The sequence below is a fragment of the Oncorhynchus keta genome, chromosome 17, assembly GCF_023373465.1.
Source record: "Oncorhynchus keta strain PuntledgeMale-10-30-2019 chromosome 17, Oket_V2, whole genome shotgun sequence".
In the NCBI taxonomy this organism is placed as follows: Eukaryota; Metazoa; Chordata; class Actinopteri; order Salmoniformes; family Salmonidae; genus Oncorhynchus; species Oncorhynchus keta.
In genome coordinates, this window is record NC_068437.1 from 24,565,674 (window position 1) to 24,585,300 (window position 19,627).

At 42.1% G+C, this 19,627-nt stretch overlaps 1 pseudogene; it reads left to right on the forward strand.

Moving 5' to 3' along the window:
• The first annotated feature begins 1,330 nt into the window (after positions 1-1,330).
• LOC118396681 (membrane-bound transcription factor site-1 protease-like) lies at positions 1,331-18,503 on the forward strand (annotated as a pseudogene).
• The last annotated feature ends 1,124 nt before the right edge of the window (positions 18,504-19,627 follow it).

A 19,627-nucleotide genomic window follows, 5' to 3' on the forward strand; every position in this document is an offset into this window, starting at 1 on the left:
ATGGTAGGGTATTTATTTAATAAATGATTATATTTCAAGTAAAGTATAAGGGGGTTTGGTAATGCAACAAATTGGATGCCAACCGCCGTTAAACCTCAAAAAGAAGAAGTGCAATCTGCATCCCATCCAGCAGGCAGGGCTAGATAGCTCATGTCGTAGCCTGGCGTAGAGGCGTCTCTGTTGCTGCTGAATGATGATGGTTCGCTCTCTGAACGTTATAGTGGTCTGCGGCTGTGAAGTTATTGCTTTTGTTTGAGACCAAGCCAGCTACCAGTCTCATACAATATTATATCAAATGATTCAGGCTGGCAAATTAAAAGTGAGTATATCTGTCAACCAGGTAAATAAATGATAACGTTAGCTAAGCTGGCTGCGTTTCACGCGACGAGAGAAACTCATATGTTGACACTGTCGGCTAGATAACTAGTTGGCTAGCTATCTAATAGCCGGCTAGCCAGTCAGTGGAATGTATTTGATGAGAATGCTTAATTAGTTAGTTAGTTGACTGGCAACAGTGAGATGTACAGCGTCGCTCCACAAACAGCGTATTGTTGGGAACTTCAGTGCGTTTTAGCAAATGCAACTCTGGTGGTAGCGGTAAGCTATGTAGAAAATATAATCACATCTCATTTAGCAGACACTTTTATTAAAAACGACTTAGTCATACGTGCATACATTTTATGGATGGTCCCGGGAATCAAGCCCACTACCCTGTCCCCTTACGAAAAAATATTGCAGCTGGAGTGGAACTATTTTCTGTAGCCTACTTCAAGAACAAACTCTTGCGTCTTTCACAACAAAGAAAGACTGGGATAGGGGGGAGAGATATGGGAAGGTCACAGCCAGGCATATCGGCCACCAGGTACAGTCAGAACCGTGCATCGGTAATCAAAAATATTTAGTCTATCACAATGCTGTATTTCGCAATTTCTGGTATTTTAATGACTAGCGCAAATTCAGTAAAGTAGGGGTTATCAATGAGAATGCTGAGTTATTCTACACACAAGACCGAATAAAATAAATTCATTGAGTTAATAAAGCTGCATACAAACATGGTCTATTTTTTTGCTTTCTTGAGTAATGCAACTCCAAAATACAGGTGTTTCAGCCTAGCTCAGTACTTTCTGTAGTGGTGGGGCAGCCAGCGGACAATAAGGAGCGTAAGGGTGGTAATCTTCTCTCGTTGCGCCGTGATTTGCTCAGTGTTCCCACTCGTGGGGACACTGTCAGTGCAAAATCTATGGGGAGAGCAAAAAAATTCAAGCCCCTTGGATGCTGCCAAATAGTTACATTAGAAGTGCCCATTCAAGAAGGCTCAAGGTAATTGGCATTAGCTACATTAGCTTTGATTGTCAACATCATGCTTTCAAAATATTAGCTGGCAAGCTAGCAGTCATTATCACGAATCAAGTCGTCAATCTACTGACACCCTTTACAATCATTGTCATATGAAAAATAATTAAGAGGAATTATAGATCAAACGTGTCGGTGCTCATTGGACATAAACATTACACAAGTTGGAAATTGCAAATTAGTAGTTTGGAAGGAATCAGTGGCTAACTCCAAGCATTGCAAAGCAATCACTAGCCTGCTATTCAGTGGAGTGGGTGTGGTCCCAAGTCTCAGTTTAAGGGTCTCTTTTCCAAGTTTAAAAGGATAAACATTCAACATTGGCCATGCTGTCAATCCAGCATGCCGTGCTCAAAACAACTGGAAACCACGAACTGGGAAATCTGATTTTAGAGAGTTCAAAACCACTGGGAACTCCGAGAGGAAAAAAAAAGAGCTCCGACTGGGAAAATAAGTTTTGAACGGTCATCCAACTAGGAATTGCAAGTCAGGAACTCTGGCCTCTTTCTAGAGCTCCGACCTGAAGATCACTGACGTCATCATGATTCAACCTTGTTTTTTTCAGTTCCCAGTTGTTTTGAAAGCACCATAAGTCTAGAGAATGCCGACTTTGATCAAGTTTGATGACAGAATTTGCCCACGGCGGACTGCTACGCCACCTTCCTGTTCAAGTGAGCACATCACAACAAGGTGAGTCCAAAAATGCCTTGTATGCTGCTGCATAAATTATGTAATATGCCAGGGAGATATAGTTAAATCAGATTAGACTAGAGCCACTTGTGTTAACATGAGAAAACAACATCAAACCTCTGGGCACGTCATCACCCTATTAGAACAATTGTCCGCAAAAATAAAGATGAATCATTACCTGTGGGTCAAAACTATTTTGCAAATGAAATGGGACAAGAGTCATGTTTTCAAGTTGTTAGAAGTTACATCCCAAAACATATACAACACAAATGTCTCCTGGCCTCCCACGCATAGGCTACTTTCTGTTCCTAACACGAAAACTGAAACTAAATAATATAAAAACGAAATATATAAATGTTTTTCTAAAACGTTTAATACATACAAGTAAAATGGATCTGAAAACTAAACTGAAACTAATAGAAATAAAAACAAATATATAAACAAAAATATAAATGGATTGGCTGCGGTTCCGTATTTTCTGGAAACTCAATTTGCCAGGCGAAAGATAAAGATTTCTGCGCATGTGCAGGATATTTTTGCCGTAGCTGCTGTTCACGTAGCTGTTGCTCAGTACTCAGCTGCTGCTTTGCACTCCTTGATCGGTGATGAATGCCGTTGTCTGGTGTAGCCTACAAATGTCATGTTATACACAAAAGGACATGGTCGACATGTTCGAACTATTGCATTCCATGCCTCAGGCTATTAAGCAGAAGCGTGATTTCATGTTCTTTTATCAGGTGAGGAGTTGAGGTGTTAGCATGCTTCCCAGCCGAAAAAGTTTGGTAGAGTTCGTGCATATATTATGACGATATTTTGTGGTGTTTTTGGACTTCATTGTTTTTTCTGGTTGTTTGGGCACACATTATACCTAAACCTACTGTTTTTCTGCAAACTCGCAGGTCCTGTGATTAGTGGCGGGGAGTCTACTCCAAAATAATAGATTCCTCTATTCCTTGCACGTCGACTCCCATTTCTGGTGCTTTTACACCTGCATTGTTTGCTGTTTGGGGTTTTAGGCTGGGTTTCTGTACAGCACTTTGAGATATCAGCTGATGTACGAAGGGCTATATAAATAAATTTGATTTGATTTGATTTGATATACTGTCTGTAGCTAAGAAAGCAATACTAAGTGTATGTTGTGTAGTAAGCTGTTAGTAGCTCATGTGCATCACCCTAATAATTTGGTCACATATAGCCTGTTTTAGAGAAATGTAATCATTGAGTAGTGTAAGAGCTTTCATTGTCTGCTTATATGCCCCTTTATTTATCCTAGGTTCTGAGTTGGTGTACAGGGAGAATACTGTAAGAACTGCCCATGTTCTGAATTCTGTTGCTGTACATTTCAAATGTGCTGAACAACCTAGCTCGCTTATTAATGTCTTAATTTAAATGACGGATTTCCTCTTATCCGCTCGACAACAGCCAGCCAGGGTTTCATTTAATAAGCTAAAGGGAATACTATTTATTGCACATTTAGGCTTAAAACTTGTTGGGGATAGGGGGCAGTATTTTCACTTTGGATGAATTGCGTGCCCATAGTGAACTGCATCCTATTCTGTCCTAGATTGCTAATATATGCATATTATTATTACTATTGGATAGACAACACTCTGAAGTTTCTAAAACTGTTTGAATTATGTCTGTGAGTATAACAGAACTCATTAGGGCAGGCAATCTTCCAAACAGGAAGTGAAATTCCGAATACATGTCTAATTTCAAGTCATCGCCTATCCACTTCCGAATAAGATATGGATCTGGTAGCACTTCCTACGTCTTCCACTAGATGTCCTTATTCAGTAGAACGTGGAATGGAGCTTCTGGTGTGAACTTTGCCCGAATGGGAGGGGAAATATGTCATATGAGTGTCATCTGATGAAGATTTTCAAAAGGTTAGTGATTCATTTTATCTCTAATCCTGCTTTTGTGACTATATTTGGCGGGGAAAAATGGCTTTTTATTTATTTGGTGGTGGTCTAACATAAATGTTGTTTTCGCTGTAAAACATTTTAAAAATCGGACATGATGGGTAGATGAACAAGATGTTTCTTTCATTTGCTGTATTGGACTTGTGAATGTTAAATATTTCTAAAGAATATTTTTGAATTCCCTGCGCCATCATCCTACCTACAGTATGCTTGGCTGTGCCTTCCATTTAAATTTAAGGAGCTTTATTGGCATGGGAAACATGTTTATGTTGCCAAAGCAAGTTTAATGGATAATAAACAATTTAAATAAACAATATAAATTAACAGTAAACATTACTCACAAATGTTCCAAAGGAATAGACATTTCAAATGTTACATTATGTCTGTATACAGTGTTGTAACGATGCGCAAATAGTTAACGTAATTTTGGTTCAGTCAAAGTTGTCAGGTATTCTGCCACGTGTACTCTCTGTTTAGGGCCAAATAGCATTCTAGTTTGCTCAGTTTGTTTTGTGTACCTCGCACGCTAGCTTGCTCTTTCTTTGCTGTGAAAGACGCAAGAGTTTGTTTTCTTTAAGTAGTCTACGGAGAATAGTTTCCGCTGCTGTAAAAATACTGAATCTTAAGAGTCGATTCCGCTATCTTGACATCCAGAAATGGGAGTCGACGTGCAAGGAATAGAGGAATCTATTATTTTGGAGTAGACTCCCCGCCACTAATCACAGGACCTGCGAGTTTGCAGAAAAACAGTAGGTTTAGGTATAATGTGTGCCCAAACAACCAGAAAAAACAATGAAGTCCAAAAACACCACAAAATATCGTCATAATATATGCACGAACTCTACCAAACTTTTTCGGCTGGGAAGCATGCTAACACCTCAACTCCTCACCTGATAAAAGAACATGAAATCACGCTTCTGCTTAATAGCCTGAGGCATGGAATGCAATAGTTCGAACATGTCGACCATGTCCTTTTGTGTATAACATGACATTTGTAGGCTACACCAGACAACGGCATTCATCACCGATCAAGGAGTGCAAAGCAGCAGCTGAGTACTGAGCAACAGCTACGTGAACAGCAGCTACGGCAAAAATATCCTGCACATGCGCAGAAATCTTTATCTTTCGCCTGGCAAATTGAGTTTCCAGAAAATACGGAACCGCAGCCAATCCATTTATATTTTTGTTTATATATTTGTTTTTATTTCTATTAGTTTCAGTTTAGTTTTCAGATCCATTTTACTTGTATGTATTAAACGTTTTAGAAAAACATTTATATATTTCGTTTTTATATTATTTAGTTTCAGTTTTCGTGTTAGGAACAGAAAGTAGCCTATGCGTGGGAGGCCAGGAGACATTTGTGTTGTATATGTTTTGGGATGTAACTTCTAACAACTTGAAAACATGACTCTTGTCCCATTTCATTTGCAAAATAGTTTTGACCCACAGGTAATGATTCATCTTTATTTTTGCGGACAATTGTTCTAATAGGGTGATGACGTGCCCAGAGGTTTGATGTTGTTTTCTCATGTTAACACAAGTGGCTCTAGTCTAATCTGATTTAATGGGCCACACACACCACACCGACTGTTGATCTGCCGTTTGTTCGGCACGGTGTATTTTAGGAACCACTCGCTGGTGGAAGACTGACTAATTACGTTTGGCACTCAGTTCAGATGTGCTTAGTACTCTCGGGACGGATAATGCTACCAGTGTGTCCAAGCCTTTACAGCCCTATTTTTAACCCAGCAGGCTGTTCCCAGCCGGAGCCTGAACTAGTTGTTTGGGTCTCAGAAAGGCCCATCTGATGTGCACAATGGGAGGGAGAGAGCTGTCCATATATTCCAGGAAAAGGCTGCCTTAGTGGTATAATGTCTCTGTCTTTGGAGGGGTCGTGGCTGAAGGGTCTATACCTCAGGACACCGAAGGGAAATTAAACCCCACCTGTCCAGGGTCTGTGATTTAGAGGGTGGGGTTTTACGGCTCCTGACATATCTCAATGATGAGGGATTTTTTTTATATTGGGGCATACCCCAGATTTCTGGTTTCCTTGCAAGAGTGGAAGTCCAATACGTCAAAAGAGCGTTACCCATGCTTAGAGGTCCCTTTAACCACCCCATTCCGATTTTATGGTGCTTCTAACTCCTGAAATTACATTGTACAATAGAATCTAAGTATACTGAAAAAAAATGCAACATGCAACTATTTCAAAGATTTGACTGAGTTACAGTTCATATAAGGAAATCAGTCAATTGAAATAAATAAAGCCCTAATCTATGGACATCACATGACTGGGCAGGAGCCCGGCTTTTCTTGTTTTAACTGATCCACATACTTTACGCTTTGTCATATGGACTGTCCCCATATCCCACATGTGTGTCAAGCTGTATAGTTGCCCTCCGGTCATGTTTTTCTATCCCCCTGGTAAACTCACCATGTTCTTGTCCCTTACTTGAAACCGTGTCATGAAACTGTTCGATAACACATGTCCACTCACCAATCTGCTCCCATACACACAGACTCCTTTCAGTCAGAGGTGAATTGGTGCTTATTTTATTTCTGCTACACAGTAGCTTTAGTTTGGTCAGTGTGCTTTTGTTTCAGTGGTCTGTTCTGTCAATATGTTTGGACGTTTAGCAGGGATCATATATCATGCAGCACCTACCTCCTAACCAGAAGTGGGGCAGCTCCAGAGCACTGTTTGTGCCCGGGGGTTGGTAGAAACTCCTCTCAGGACCTGGGTCAGAATGAGAGTGCTGTGTCTGGGCACATTGGAGCCCCCTCCACTCCAGAGCCCTAAATAGTCGTCCTCCTCCCACCACCTAGTCTGCATCTGTAGTGCAGGAATCACTCACCACCACAATGACCATGCTGCACTACAAATCAACACCAGTACCACTAACTGCCACCAATTTAAACATGATGTAATTGAAAGGGAACATTTTAAAATGAACTTGATGGAAGGGGAGTGCACTTAAAATCACAGTGCTCTCCTTGTGTGATGCGAGTTTATGAACCATTTCATAGTTTTCAGTGATGTTTTATTCTATTGACATTAACCAGACTAAAGTTATCTCCACAGGTTGACCTGGATCCATTTAGAGGTGGTAATAATTATGAGTAGACAGTGGCGGTATCATAATCTGTAGGAGTGACTGCAGGAGAATAGTGTAATATAATTACACTTCATAGTGGAGACATCAGCAGCTCTGTCAGTGTCACTGAAGACTGTTACTGCAATTGGGCCATTTCACATGATTAGATCAGTGGTCCTTGTTAGTCACCCACCACCATCTCCTATATCTTGTCTCTGAATATTGTAATGGTCTGGTCACCGAGTGCTGTTTCATTTGGAACCCAATCAAGTTCAATGAGCTCATGTATTCTTCATGATAAACTAAATTCAGTAGCTCGTTAACATGCAGATTATTTTAAATGAGAACAAAATAGGTTCCTTCACTGTATGCAGAATAGAGAGATTTCATATCACTTTGTGGAGCTATCAATTTCTCTCTATTGTGCACGCAACTACCAATGTATGACTGAATGTTTGTTTTTCACTTCTGGCTTTTTCAGCAACGATTGTTCTTGACGTTTTCCTCTCTTGTCATCCCTGCCTGTCAGCGCCGGACCCCGGGGAACCCTGCAACAATGACACCCGCTGGACCCAGAAGTGTCAGTCGTCCCGGCCGCTGCACCGGACTAGCCTGTCTCTGGCCTCGGGCTTCTGGCACGCCACGGGCCGCCACTCCAGCCGGAGGCTACTGAGAGCCATCCCCCGGCACGTGGCCCAGATACTGCAGGCTGATGTCCTCTGGCAAATGGGACACACCGGTGAGGACAGACAGCAGGGGGCACTGTGTCTGTCTGGTTAATAACAGGTTGTGTGTAAACAGTTGAATGGGTGTGTTTGTAGTTGTTTACATTAACGTGTCTTGTGTACATGTTGTAGTTTGTGTACATTTATTTGCTGGTTGATTCTAGCTGTCTGTATTCTCTGTGTAGGTTCGGGAGTGAAGGTGGCTGTTTTTGACACAGGACTCATCGAAAAACACATTTTAAAAATGTGAAGGAGAGATCCAACTGGACCAATGAAAAGACACTTGATGATGGTAGGATCATGGGTACTAAGTGAACCCTGTCCTCTCCTTGTGCTTTAGTAATGTGATCTATTTCTGTGCTGTGGCCATTGACACTAAGTTTGACCTCGTCCTTCTCTCTCCAGGGCTGGGACATGGTACTTTTGTGGCAGGGGTCATTGCCAGCATGCGAGAGTGCCAGGGCTTTGCCCCTGACTCTGAGCTTCAGAGTGTTCACCCAACAATCAGGTTTCCTACACCTCTTGGTTCCTGGATGCCTTTAACTATGCCATTCTGAAGAAAATTGATGTCTTAAACCTCAGCGTTGTTAATAAGGTGAATAATAAAGAATCCCAAAAGCATTTAGTTTCTTTTGCTGAAAATGTGTGTTTGTGTGTGCCAGGTTTGCGAGCTGACTGCTAACAGAGTGATCATGGTCTCTGCCATTGGGAATGCTGGACCACTATATGGGTGTGTTCTGACACCGAGAGGAGGTGTGGTGGTCAAAAGGGCGGAGCATTGATTATTACAAGATACAGATTTGTTTAAAGGAAAGCCAAGATGAAAATGTATGTAAAATAATAATTACAATTCTATATGTATCCTAGCACCCTGAACAATCCAGCAGATCAGATAGATGTGATTGGGGTCGGTGGGATAGATTTTGAGGACAACGTTGCCAGGTTCTCCTCACGGGGGATGACTACATGGGTACGTCTCAATCCCAGCATATCCCTGAATAACCTCTCAAATGTCTATCTCAGTGTACTCTTACCTTTCACAGTAATAGGAAACTGAACTCTGTTTCCCAGCCTACCTGTTATCAGTTCCACACTAGACATCTAACCCTGTGATCTGCAGCCCCCGTCTCTGACACTGAGATAGAGGAATTGGATGTGTTCAGACCATATGGCAGCATATGGCACTCCATAACCTTTTTTCTTCTTCTGCGGGACATATAAATGAGGAATGCAAACATGGTTATATCTCAGTTTACTTTACAGTGCTGCCTACTCCTGATCATTCGTTTTTCAAATAATATGAGCAAAAAATATTTTGCTTTGTCTGGGACTCTAAACCAGACAAGATAAAGCATGCCCATCTATTTAATGAATATGAACTGGGTGGATTGAGATTATTAAATATAAAAAGCACTAAACCGTAATCTAAAAGTTTCAAATGAAGCCTAAATGGTTCTCAAGTAGATTACTAAAAAAAGCTCATCCATTGTTTAAAATATGCCTTTATGCCTTTGTGCAGATTGCCATGTCTCATTTTCGATTAATTGAAAATGAAACCTTTTTCAAACAAGCATTGCAGAGCTGGTTTCAATATGACCCCCCTGAAAAGATAGAACAAATATTACAACAAATGTTTGGTTGAACTCAAATGTGCTGGTAGATCAAAGAGCTGTATTTATGTTATATGTTTATATGTTTTAAAGCTTTCTTTAAAAAATAATGATATTGAAAATTGGAGTAAATAACTCTTTCATGGAGTTATTAGAATTGTAAGGGATGGTCTGCTCAAGATTACAACCAATTGATGACAGCATTACCTGGTAGGGATCTGGTCTGTCCAATATAAAGGATCAAAACTGGCAGAAGAATAAAAATAGGAAAGTATACCAATTTCATTTGAGGACCAGGATGTTGACAGCTGTGCCATACAGATTGCAAAAAAATATTTTTGATGTAGCTATTCCATGATACAGAATGTATGAAACAACGTAAGATTCAAGACTTTGTGCTTTTCAGCTAAAATGATTGTACAGAATTCTTGCTACCAACAAAATGTTGAACATTTGGGGCATATCATCACAGCTCTGCAGATTTTGTTGTGAAGATACAGAATCAATAGATTTATGGTCTTGAACTCAGGTAGACTGTTTCTGGTCTGTATTGGTAAATGACCCTAGAAATAGCTTTGGGAGGTCTGGAAGACCTGGTTCATTTTATTGCCTCAAATACCAATTACTCCATTTCATTTTATTGCCTTTTTTCTCCCCAATTTCAGTGATATCCAATTGGTAGTTAGTCTTGTCCCATTGCTGCAGCTCCCGTACAGACTCGGGAGAGGTGAAGGTCGAAAGCCAGGCGTCCTCCGAAACACAACCATACCAAGCTGCACTGCTTCTTGACACACTGCTCACTTAAGCCAGCCACACCAATGTGTCGGAGGAAACACCGTACATGCGCCTGGCCCGCTAAAAGGAGTCGCTTGAGCGTGATGGAACAAGGACACCCCGGTCGGCCAAACCCTCCCCTAACCCGGACGACACTGGGCCAATTGTGCACCGCCTCATGGGTCTCCTGGTCACGGCTAGCTGTGACACAGCCTGGGATCTAACCCGGGTCTGCAGTCTAAGTAAAAGTATTTCCCTTCAACTCGTATTTGTGGATACTATTCGATAGATTCAAAACTTCAGAACATACTCTAACAAGAAGTGGCTGCTGCATTACCTACCAGAGGCATTATTAGTGTCCCAGGCCAGCTCATAGCCTGTGGCAAAAATGAGGGGACACACGAACAACCGGTATAGGCCAATCAAAAAGGTTATTTATTTTAAACCAAAAACGATTAACTTTAAACAAAGAAAAAGGAATGAGGTGTGAAAGTATCATAATGTAGGGTGTATGTAAAGCTGCGTGAATCTGTGTGTGTGAATGACTGAGTGAAAACTACAAAAAATTACGAAGGAACAAACAAAACAGGATCATACCTGGAGAAGCAGAGAGAGAGAGACGAGTGGTTAGTGAAGCAGTTTAAATACCCTGAGCCCAGGTGGCTCCAATTACTAACGACCCTCCTCTGCCTGCAGGAGGAACCGCCCCTGCAATGCAGAGGAGGGGCCTTGACATTAGTTTCTACTGAAATGCTGAAATATGGCTAATGGTGAACATTCTTCTATAGTCTGCCAGCAGTTCACTCAATTTATTTGGTTCAATAATTACCATTACAACACATCTCAATGGGTTGTCATACATCTTGTCTGTAAACATTATGCTACAGTCTGGTGTATAGGCCTAGTAGCACTAAAGCATTTGATTGATAAGTTAGTCTACTTGTCCTGCAGTTTCTGAAGGAGACAGCTTACCCAGCAGCATTTCTTTAATAGACCACGAACACCTCATTCGCAGTGTTAGTGACAGACTAAGAGTTATCGGCTGAATTGAAACAATTGTTTTCAGGTTCAAGATGCAGTTACAATTTAACAGAAAGACTGTTTGTGTGTAAGTGGTCTGATGATGCTGTTTTTTCATGTGGACCTTTTGGGATAAATGAAATCGATAGATATCCTTCACTTCAAAACAACAAGGACACAGACATTTAACAGAATCAATCTACTTTCCATCCAGGGAAAGAACTGGCACACTTTCACTTTTATCTCCACTTATGTTTGTCTCTTAAGATCCAGACTGAGTTTAATTCTCACGTCTCAAATGGGTTTATTGTACCTAAATCTCCGTCTGTCTGTTTCTAAAACCTCATCCCTCTCTTTCTCATAGCAGGCTGTTGAGTCCAATGGAAGCTCTGCTTTTTCCCTCTCATCTTTATTGATCATTGAAACATAATGCAAAGTTAATGTAATAGTTGTTAACCCAGCTGTGTCCCTCCTACAGCACGGTGTTGAACAGAGAGCTGGTGAACCCAGCCAGTATGAAGCAGGCTCTGATAGCCTCAGCACGGAGGTTCTCTGGAGTCAACATGTTTGAACAGGGCCACGGAAAACTGGACCTTTTCAGAGCCTACCAGATCCTCAACCGCTACAAACCCCAGGCCAGGTACTGCACACACTCCACACGCTCATCATACACTTTGTTTTACATAGTATTCACTTTGTTATATGTTCAGTCTTTTAAATTCTTGAAAGGTTCTAGCAATGTCCAGCAGTCCTCTTTCAAAACTCTGACCTGATCCTGTTTGTCTTTAGTCTCAGTGTCCCTACATGTGGCCTTACTGCTCCCAGCCCATCTACTAAGGTGGCATGCCCACCATCGTCAACGTCACCATCCTCAATGGCATGGGTGTGACGGGGAGGATTTTGGACAAGGTACTTTTGTATTGAAGGCTTTAGGTCTCATGTCAAACATAAATAATATAAATTGATCTGACATGCTGTGTTTTTTTGTTGTGTCATCCTCCCGTTTGTTGACATTTTCCTTTCTTGTGCTCTCCAGCCCATCTGGCAGCCTTACCTACCATAGAATGGTGAACACATTGATGTGGCAGTCTCCTATTCGCCAGTCCTCTGGCCCTGTGCTGGAGACCTGGCAGACTCCATCTCTGTCATCAAGAAATCTGCATCATGGGAGGGGATTGCCCAGGGTCATGTGATGGTGACTGTGTCTTCGCCTGTTGGGAATAATGTGAGTAATAACCAGGATATGTTTCACGTAGTTACCATATCTCACCATTCACTTTTTAAAATGTTTGTTATTTCTGTAATCTCACACTGCCATCCTCTAATGTAGATTTATAACCAGAGAACACAATATTTAGATACTACTGTTAGAGTTAGCAAGCTACCTACTAGCAAAGTAGCTTGCTGTATCCTGGGTCAATGGTTCAAAGTCCTGACCCTCAATGTTATCTAATTCCTCAGTCTGAGGTGGATGGGGAGATGACCTCTATGGTTAAATTGCCAGTCAAGGTGAAGATGGTGCCCACTCCTCCTCGTAGTAAGAGGGTTCTGTGGGACCAGTACCACAACCTGCGCTATCCGCCTGGCTACTTCCCACGAGAACCTGCGCATGAAGAATGACCCACTGTACTGGTGAGTTCTTTGGGCAACTATTTAGCTCTGTATCACTGTTTAGTTTTAAGAGAGAAGATTAGGCTGTTTGGGGTCATTGCAGTGCAACTCTTAAAACGTGCCTATAGAGGGTGCCATATAAGAGCAAGCCAGACCTTTTTCCCCTTTACAATCATTGCGTTTTTTTGTGATTGGTGTCTTGATATTGGCTTTGTCTGAATAATTTGTAGGAATGGAGATCACATTCACACCAACTTCAGGTACATGTACCTGAAGCACCTGAGGAGCATGGGTTATTTTGTGGAGGTTCTGGGTGCACCCATCACCTGCTTTGATGCTAGTCAATATGGTGGCTGTCTTTGTCAGTTGATTGTCATCTAACATATTTTAGAGCGGGATATGGGGGAGCAGCACATTAATGAATGGCTTATCATGCTGTCATTGCTTACAGCAAAAGTTCCAGTGCCTCCCATGCATAGCAGAGCTTGTTTTTCTGTATCTGGTCTCAGCCTGACATTTCCTGTGTGTGTTTAGGGACATTGATGATGGTGGACAGTGAAGAGGAGTACTTTCCAGAGGACATAACCAAGCTGCGGCGAGACATTGATTGTCTCTCATCAAGGGACTGTCTCTCGTCTTCAATGACTGGTACAACATTTCTGTCAAGAGGAAAGTCAAGTTCTACGATGAAAACACCAGATAGGTATTATAACCCCACTTTGTACCTTCTCTGAATCTCTTGTCCTAAAGTCCTAATTAAAACATCAAAGGACAGACAGGGCGTCAAGCCTCCGCATAGCCTGTGTCAATAGGGGATGGCGGTAGCTTCGAGGTTAGAGGAGTGGGACATCAACCAGAGGGTTGCCGGTTCGAATGCCAGTGCTGATGGGGTGTAAAATCAGGCGCGAGAAAGCCGTCAATCTCAGGAGTCACCCACTGCCGAGGAACTAAACCAGGCGTCCATTTCCTTAATGCACACAGTTTTTGCTTAATAAAAATGTTAGACTACCACACTTTATTGTGATTTAGTAGGACCAGTATAAACATAATAAGAAATCCATTGCAGATTTGACTTGCAAAGACTAGGCTGCCTTATCATATACCCCAGATTTCTCGCTTCAGAGCTGTCTATGGTAACCTCATAAACAATTAATTTAGACGCAGCGTTTATTTGAAACGGGTGTTTATTTGCTGAAATGTGTGCCGATGCCCAGCATATTAGCATAGACATGACATCAGTCAAAACAAGACATGGTATCAATAACGAGACGAGCTGAAATGAGCCATTGAGGATTCCTCCCATATGGCAGCTTCTTGTCATTGTTGCTAGCTATCTGACCATCCAGAATCATAGCAACACACTGCCCCATCGATGCGTGGACATCGTTTTCGTGACGTCAGCTAACCCATCTGTTTTAAAATTGGCCTTTCATTTGTATCCCCTCTCATTGGTTTAATATGTTCTCCTCAGGCAATGGTGGATGCCAGACACAGGGGGCGCCAACGTGCCAGCTCTGAATGATCTGATCTCTGTATGGGGGATGGCCTTCAGTGATGGGCACTAAAAGGGAGACTTCACCATGGCAGACCACGACATTAAGAACACACACCCTCATTCACTCGCTGTGTCACTCATTTGTGTGTAAATCTAGAAAATTAATCAAGGTGAGATGGATTAATAAATCTTATATTATTTAGTGTAATGTTTAAACTCGTCTGTCTCCTCAGTGTACTATGCATCAGGCTGCAGTATTGCAAAGTTTCCAGGAGATGGGATTGTGATTACAAACACCCACTTCCACCTGACAGCTGTTACCATGGAGATGTGCTGTATATTCTTGTTTCTCTCCTTTCTCTTGTCTTTCTCACATATTCACCCCCCCCCCTCTTTCTTTTTCTTCCTAAGGGTTGGAGGTCTTGAAGCAGGAGACTGCGATTGTGGAGGGTGTTCCCATACTGGGAATGTACCAAACACTGTCTGAAGGGGGAGGTCGGATTGCCCTTTACGGAGACTCAAACTGTATAGATGACAGTCACAGACAGAAAGGTAGAGACCCCACCTGCATTTTCAGATATCTAAAACCATATCTGAGAAACTGTCAGTTATTGAAAATGTAATGATTTAAACTTATCTGAAATGATCAGTTGGTGTGGTTTTGACCATTGTGTCCCCCCCCCAATAGATTGTTTCTGGCTACTGGATGCTCTCCTGCAGTATACCTCCTACAGCATGACACCTCCCAGTCTCACCAACTCCAAGAGCAGGGTGGCTCCTCCCGCTGGCTCTGACCGCCCCCTACCAGAGAGACTGGAGGGTAAGACAAAGCCTTCAAACATATCCAGCTCAGCACTTGTTTCAGCTTTACACAGTAGCTATCCTCCTCTAGGGTAATCATCGGTATTGGAGGCTCACCTGGGAGACCCAAAGCCACGCCCACTCCCTGCCTGCCCTCCCCTGTCATGGTCCAAGCCACAGCCACTTAACGAAACGGCACCCAGGTGTGTGCCGATTCTCTAAACCATGTAACAAAGCTCCCTACCCCTGAAGTGTTATTCCATTGTTCATTTCCATCTCCTGCATTTCCTTTCATTTTCTATCAAACACATGGGGAGATTATTTTGAATACACTCAACTGTTAATCTCCTCCATATTGATAAGTAACAGTGTCGTAATGTGCATCCATGCCTTTCTTACACAGTAACCTATGGAAGCACCAGAAGCTGCTATCTATTGACATGGAAAAAGTGGTGCAGCCCAACATCAGAAACTACAGACCTCAGGTCCGGCCTCTGTCTCCTGGGGAGAGTGGAGCCTGGGACATCCTTGGAGGTGAGAATACATACCGAGTAGCATTATCACCTGCTCAACAGCACATGTTTCAGAGGTACTGTGTTCTGAGTCTGTTTGTAAAATGCACACAAACTGTTTGAATATCTAAGAGATCTGTTTTTTTGTCTAGTCGTTGTCCATTTTGACAATGCTAATGTGCTGCTTCCTGCCTCCAGAGTTACTAAGTGACCCATGTCATCTCCCCAGGTATAATGCCAGGACACTACAACCAGGAAGTGGGCCAGACCATCCCCATGTTTGCCTTCCTGGGAGCCATGGTTGTGCTGTCCTTCATTGTGGTGCAGCTCACCAAATCCAAAAGCAAGCCCAAACGACGGAAACCCAGTCAAACGTCCAACTTACTTTCAGCAGCAGCAACAACAACTGGCACCAACAGGCAAGAATCCCACAGTGTGAGGCTGCCTTCCCAACCACCACAGACTATTAAGCCAAAGTAGACAAGGCCCTGAACTCTGTAAGACTATCCTGAGATGTTGAGACCGTGTGCTTCTGCCTTTGAGTTGGGGCTGTTGGAGAAGATTCATAGGCAGGTTGTTTGACTTTGAAATATGCAGCCTACAAACCCAGTCAATGTTTTCCACAGGATCTTGCCTCCACTCTTCAAAGGGGCTTTTCTTTCCACTGACCAAATGGAGTTTGTTTGAAATGTCTGTCCACTTTTTGTATTTATTGAATCTGCATCGTCCCCCGATTGGCCTCATCTTCCCTGTGTTCTTTTAAAGTCAGATTAATTGGACAATTGATGTACTGATATCCTTATTTAGTACTTCATGTTCAGGCGATTATGGGTTGCTTAATTGGTTCTCTTGTTTGTTTTTATATTTTGTATAATGAGCTCTAGTGAGGCATTCTAATACCCATCATGGTTCAACTGGAGTAGCATTGGCAAACTTTTCTTATGAAGTGTATGCCTTGGTTCCCTTGTTTATTTTTGTAATGTTTGGCATTCAGAAAATTAACAGTTGGGAAATCTGTGTTAAATTATGTTGAGGAAAGCTACGACATGCAAGACCTTAATCTAAATTTATCCGAAGTTTAAGATTTCAAAAGTGTTCTAATGTCGAAGATGACTCATGCCTCTCATCTACATACTGCCCCATCCCAAATGGCATGTGAATGATAGGCAGCATCTGAATTGATGAAATTATATTGTTTATCTTTCCCATTCATTTGGCATTGAGCCATGTTGCTGGGTGCCTCAATGGATCTACACAAGAAATGGCTATGGACATGGACCCATCTTCACAATAAACCAATTGAGGCCTGAAAGTGGTTTAAGTGTGCTATCAACATATTTGTGGCAACTGAAGATCAGTTTTAACAGCATCTGAAATGTAATCTTCAGCTAAAACAAGATGAATGGCCTTGTCATGATCTGTCAGCATGAGTGAGTGGTTTACAATACCTCTTGGTAAAATAGCTGTGGCTACATTCTTGATCAATGATCAAATATTTTACCTCAAACAGTTTTCTAAGGACATCTCTTGCATTCATGTACTTTGGTGTTTGAAACTCTGTATCCCACACAGTGTCATTGTTATATATGAAAAGAGGGAATGCACCTGTTGGGATTTTCTACAGAACTGCATTTTAAGTGGTTCACATATCAGAATAACCTCGTTAGTGTAATTCCATACCAGAGATGCTAAAACTCCCCATCCCACTATTCTGTCTCAAATTCCATCAGAGCTGTCTGAGGATCAGTTGCCTTGTCGCCCATTCAGTCGCGTCCTTGGTTGTGAAGCAGACTAATTCCATTAAAGGTGATGGGGGCCAGGCGGTCCTGCTAAATCCCCAGCTTGATCCACTTTTAATGGGGGAGAATAGCCTGTGAAAATGTCACCGGTCCCTCTCGGATGACAGCCCACAATGGATGCTAATTACCTGGAGAACATGGGAACTGACCCTGTGATCTGTGGTTGAATGGATTTAAAAAAATCTTGTGGCATGAAATCACATGCCCTCTTTTCCCTTGGAAAGTTCCCAGCAGCCAGGAAAAGTAGCCAACGATTTCCCCTGCTGACATCTCCGAATATGACAGTCAGCAAATTCATACCTACAGGCTTCACCACCACAGACCTGAAGGGTATTCTATGATTGAAGCTAGATATACTCCGGGTTTTCTAAAGCTAGTCAGCATCAGGTATCTTCACATTCCAGCTCAGGCTTCAGCTGTTCTATGACGGTGGGTATTGCTCGTACGACTGCCGCTAACTCTAGTAAGCTTGTAACTGCGTGCATGTTGAACGACAAACTCTTCATTGAGACAATGCTGACACACCAACACAGGGGCAAGGCAGTGCCACATTTTCATTATTGCCAAAATGAAAAATTATCTTGCAAATTCAGCAGACAATGGTGTGAAAAAGGCTATTACAAGTGCTGCAGTTTAACCTTGCTTGAGTTAGCGGCAGCTGCATTATCAATATCCACCTGCGTAGTATTGATGAAGCTTGAACGTGAAGTTCACACTGTGGTGCGTGAAGAGCCCAGGAGGCCGGGTGTTTCTGAGAAACTGGAACCGCTGATCATACCACACTCAAAGTCACTCAGGTCACTCGTTTTGCCCATTCTAACATTCAGTTGAACAGTAACTGAATGCCTCGATGACAGTTAGCCTGCTTTATATAGCAAGTCGCGTCCATGTGACTCGCTATCTGGAGCGGCAAACCATTTTCGTGAACGGAATAAACTGGCCAGAGTATCTCTCGATCAAACACACACACAGTTCATTCACTCAGCCCTATCCAGTGGACATGATGTTCTCAAGGTCCTGTATTACCGCCTCTTACAACACCCTGATGCTGTACCCTACTGTGCTGAGACAATATGACTCTAGAACAGTTTTACAATATTTTAAATGGAATGAATGCTCAACAGTGATTATCCATCTCAATTCAATGGGGATTTATTGGTAGGGGAAACATATGATAATATTGCCAAAGCAAGTGGAATAAATAAACTCAAATGAACAGTTAAATCTCCCTCTATATATGTCTCTGTCTTGACAATCCTCACAGTTCACTCAGAGATGGTATGTAGGCTGGTTGATTACACCTGCAGGTCTGTTTGAGGGACAATTGGACAGAACATATCAGAATTCTTGGACTTCAGCTGAGACCCTCTTCTCTTTCCCCATCCTTCAAGGAAAGTCCCTTATTTACACTTCCTGTTAGGCATGATGCTCTCAAGATGTTTCTCAATTTCTCGCATGTTGTGTGGTATTACCGAGAGTACACCCCTAGACACTTTCAAATTGGTTGTCCACATCAGACTAATTACTTGTTACCTGTGTGTTTAAATATTGCACCATCTCACAGAATTCAAATGATTCCTCTACTGCCCTTGCTTTCTCGCTTTCTCTCCAGGATACATTGGGGCAAGTTGTTTTACTGTTGGCACCAATGCCATGCTGTCAGGTTGCCAAATCAACTACTTAATCCTCATCATAAACTTTGCTCACTCTTGTTCAACTGCCCTTTGATTAAATCGGTTTAATTCAATGTTTAAATTGGCTTCATGTGTGGTTTTTACTGAAAGTTGACAGATGGCACTTGTATGGGGGATGTGGTTGTGGGGGGGAGAGAGAGTGGATAGATGGGTGTCGATGGGTTGGGTTGAAGAAACCTGTCCCTCTACCTCCCCTCCTTCTCTTGATAAGTAATACAGTTGAATGTAATTGCTGCATTTTACCTGTGATCCAAAATCAAATAATTGTATAAATGACAAGCTAAGACTAAATGAGATAGAATTTGTATTTATTTTGATGGACCCCAGCTACTCTTCCTGGGGTCTAGGAAAAATAAGGCAGTTTATACAATTTTAAAAACATTGCCAATAGGGATGCACAATCTATCGGTGAACATATCGGAATAGGCCGATATTAGCTAAAAATGCCAACATTAGCCTGATGTCAAGTTTAATGGCGATGTGCAAAACTGTTGTCAAAGCTGACGTGCATACCTACGTAACGTAG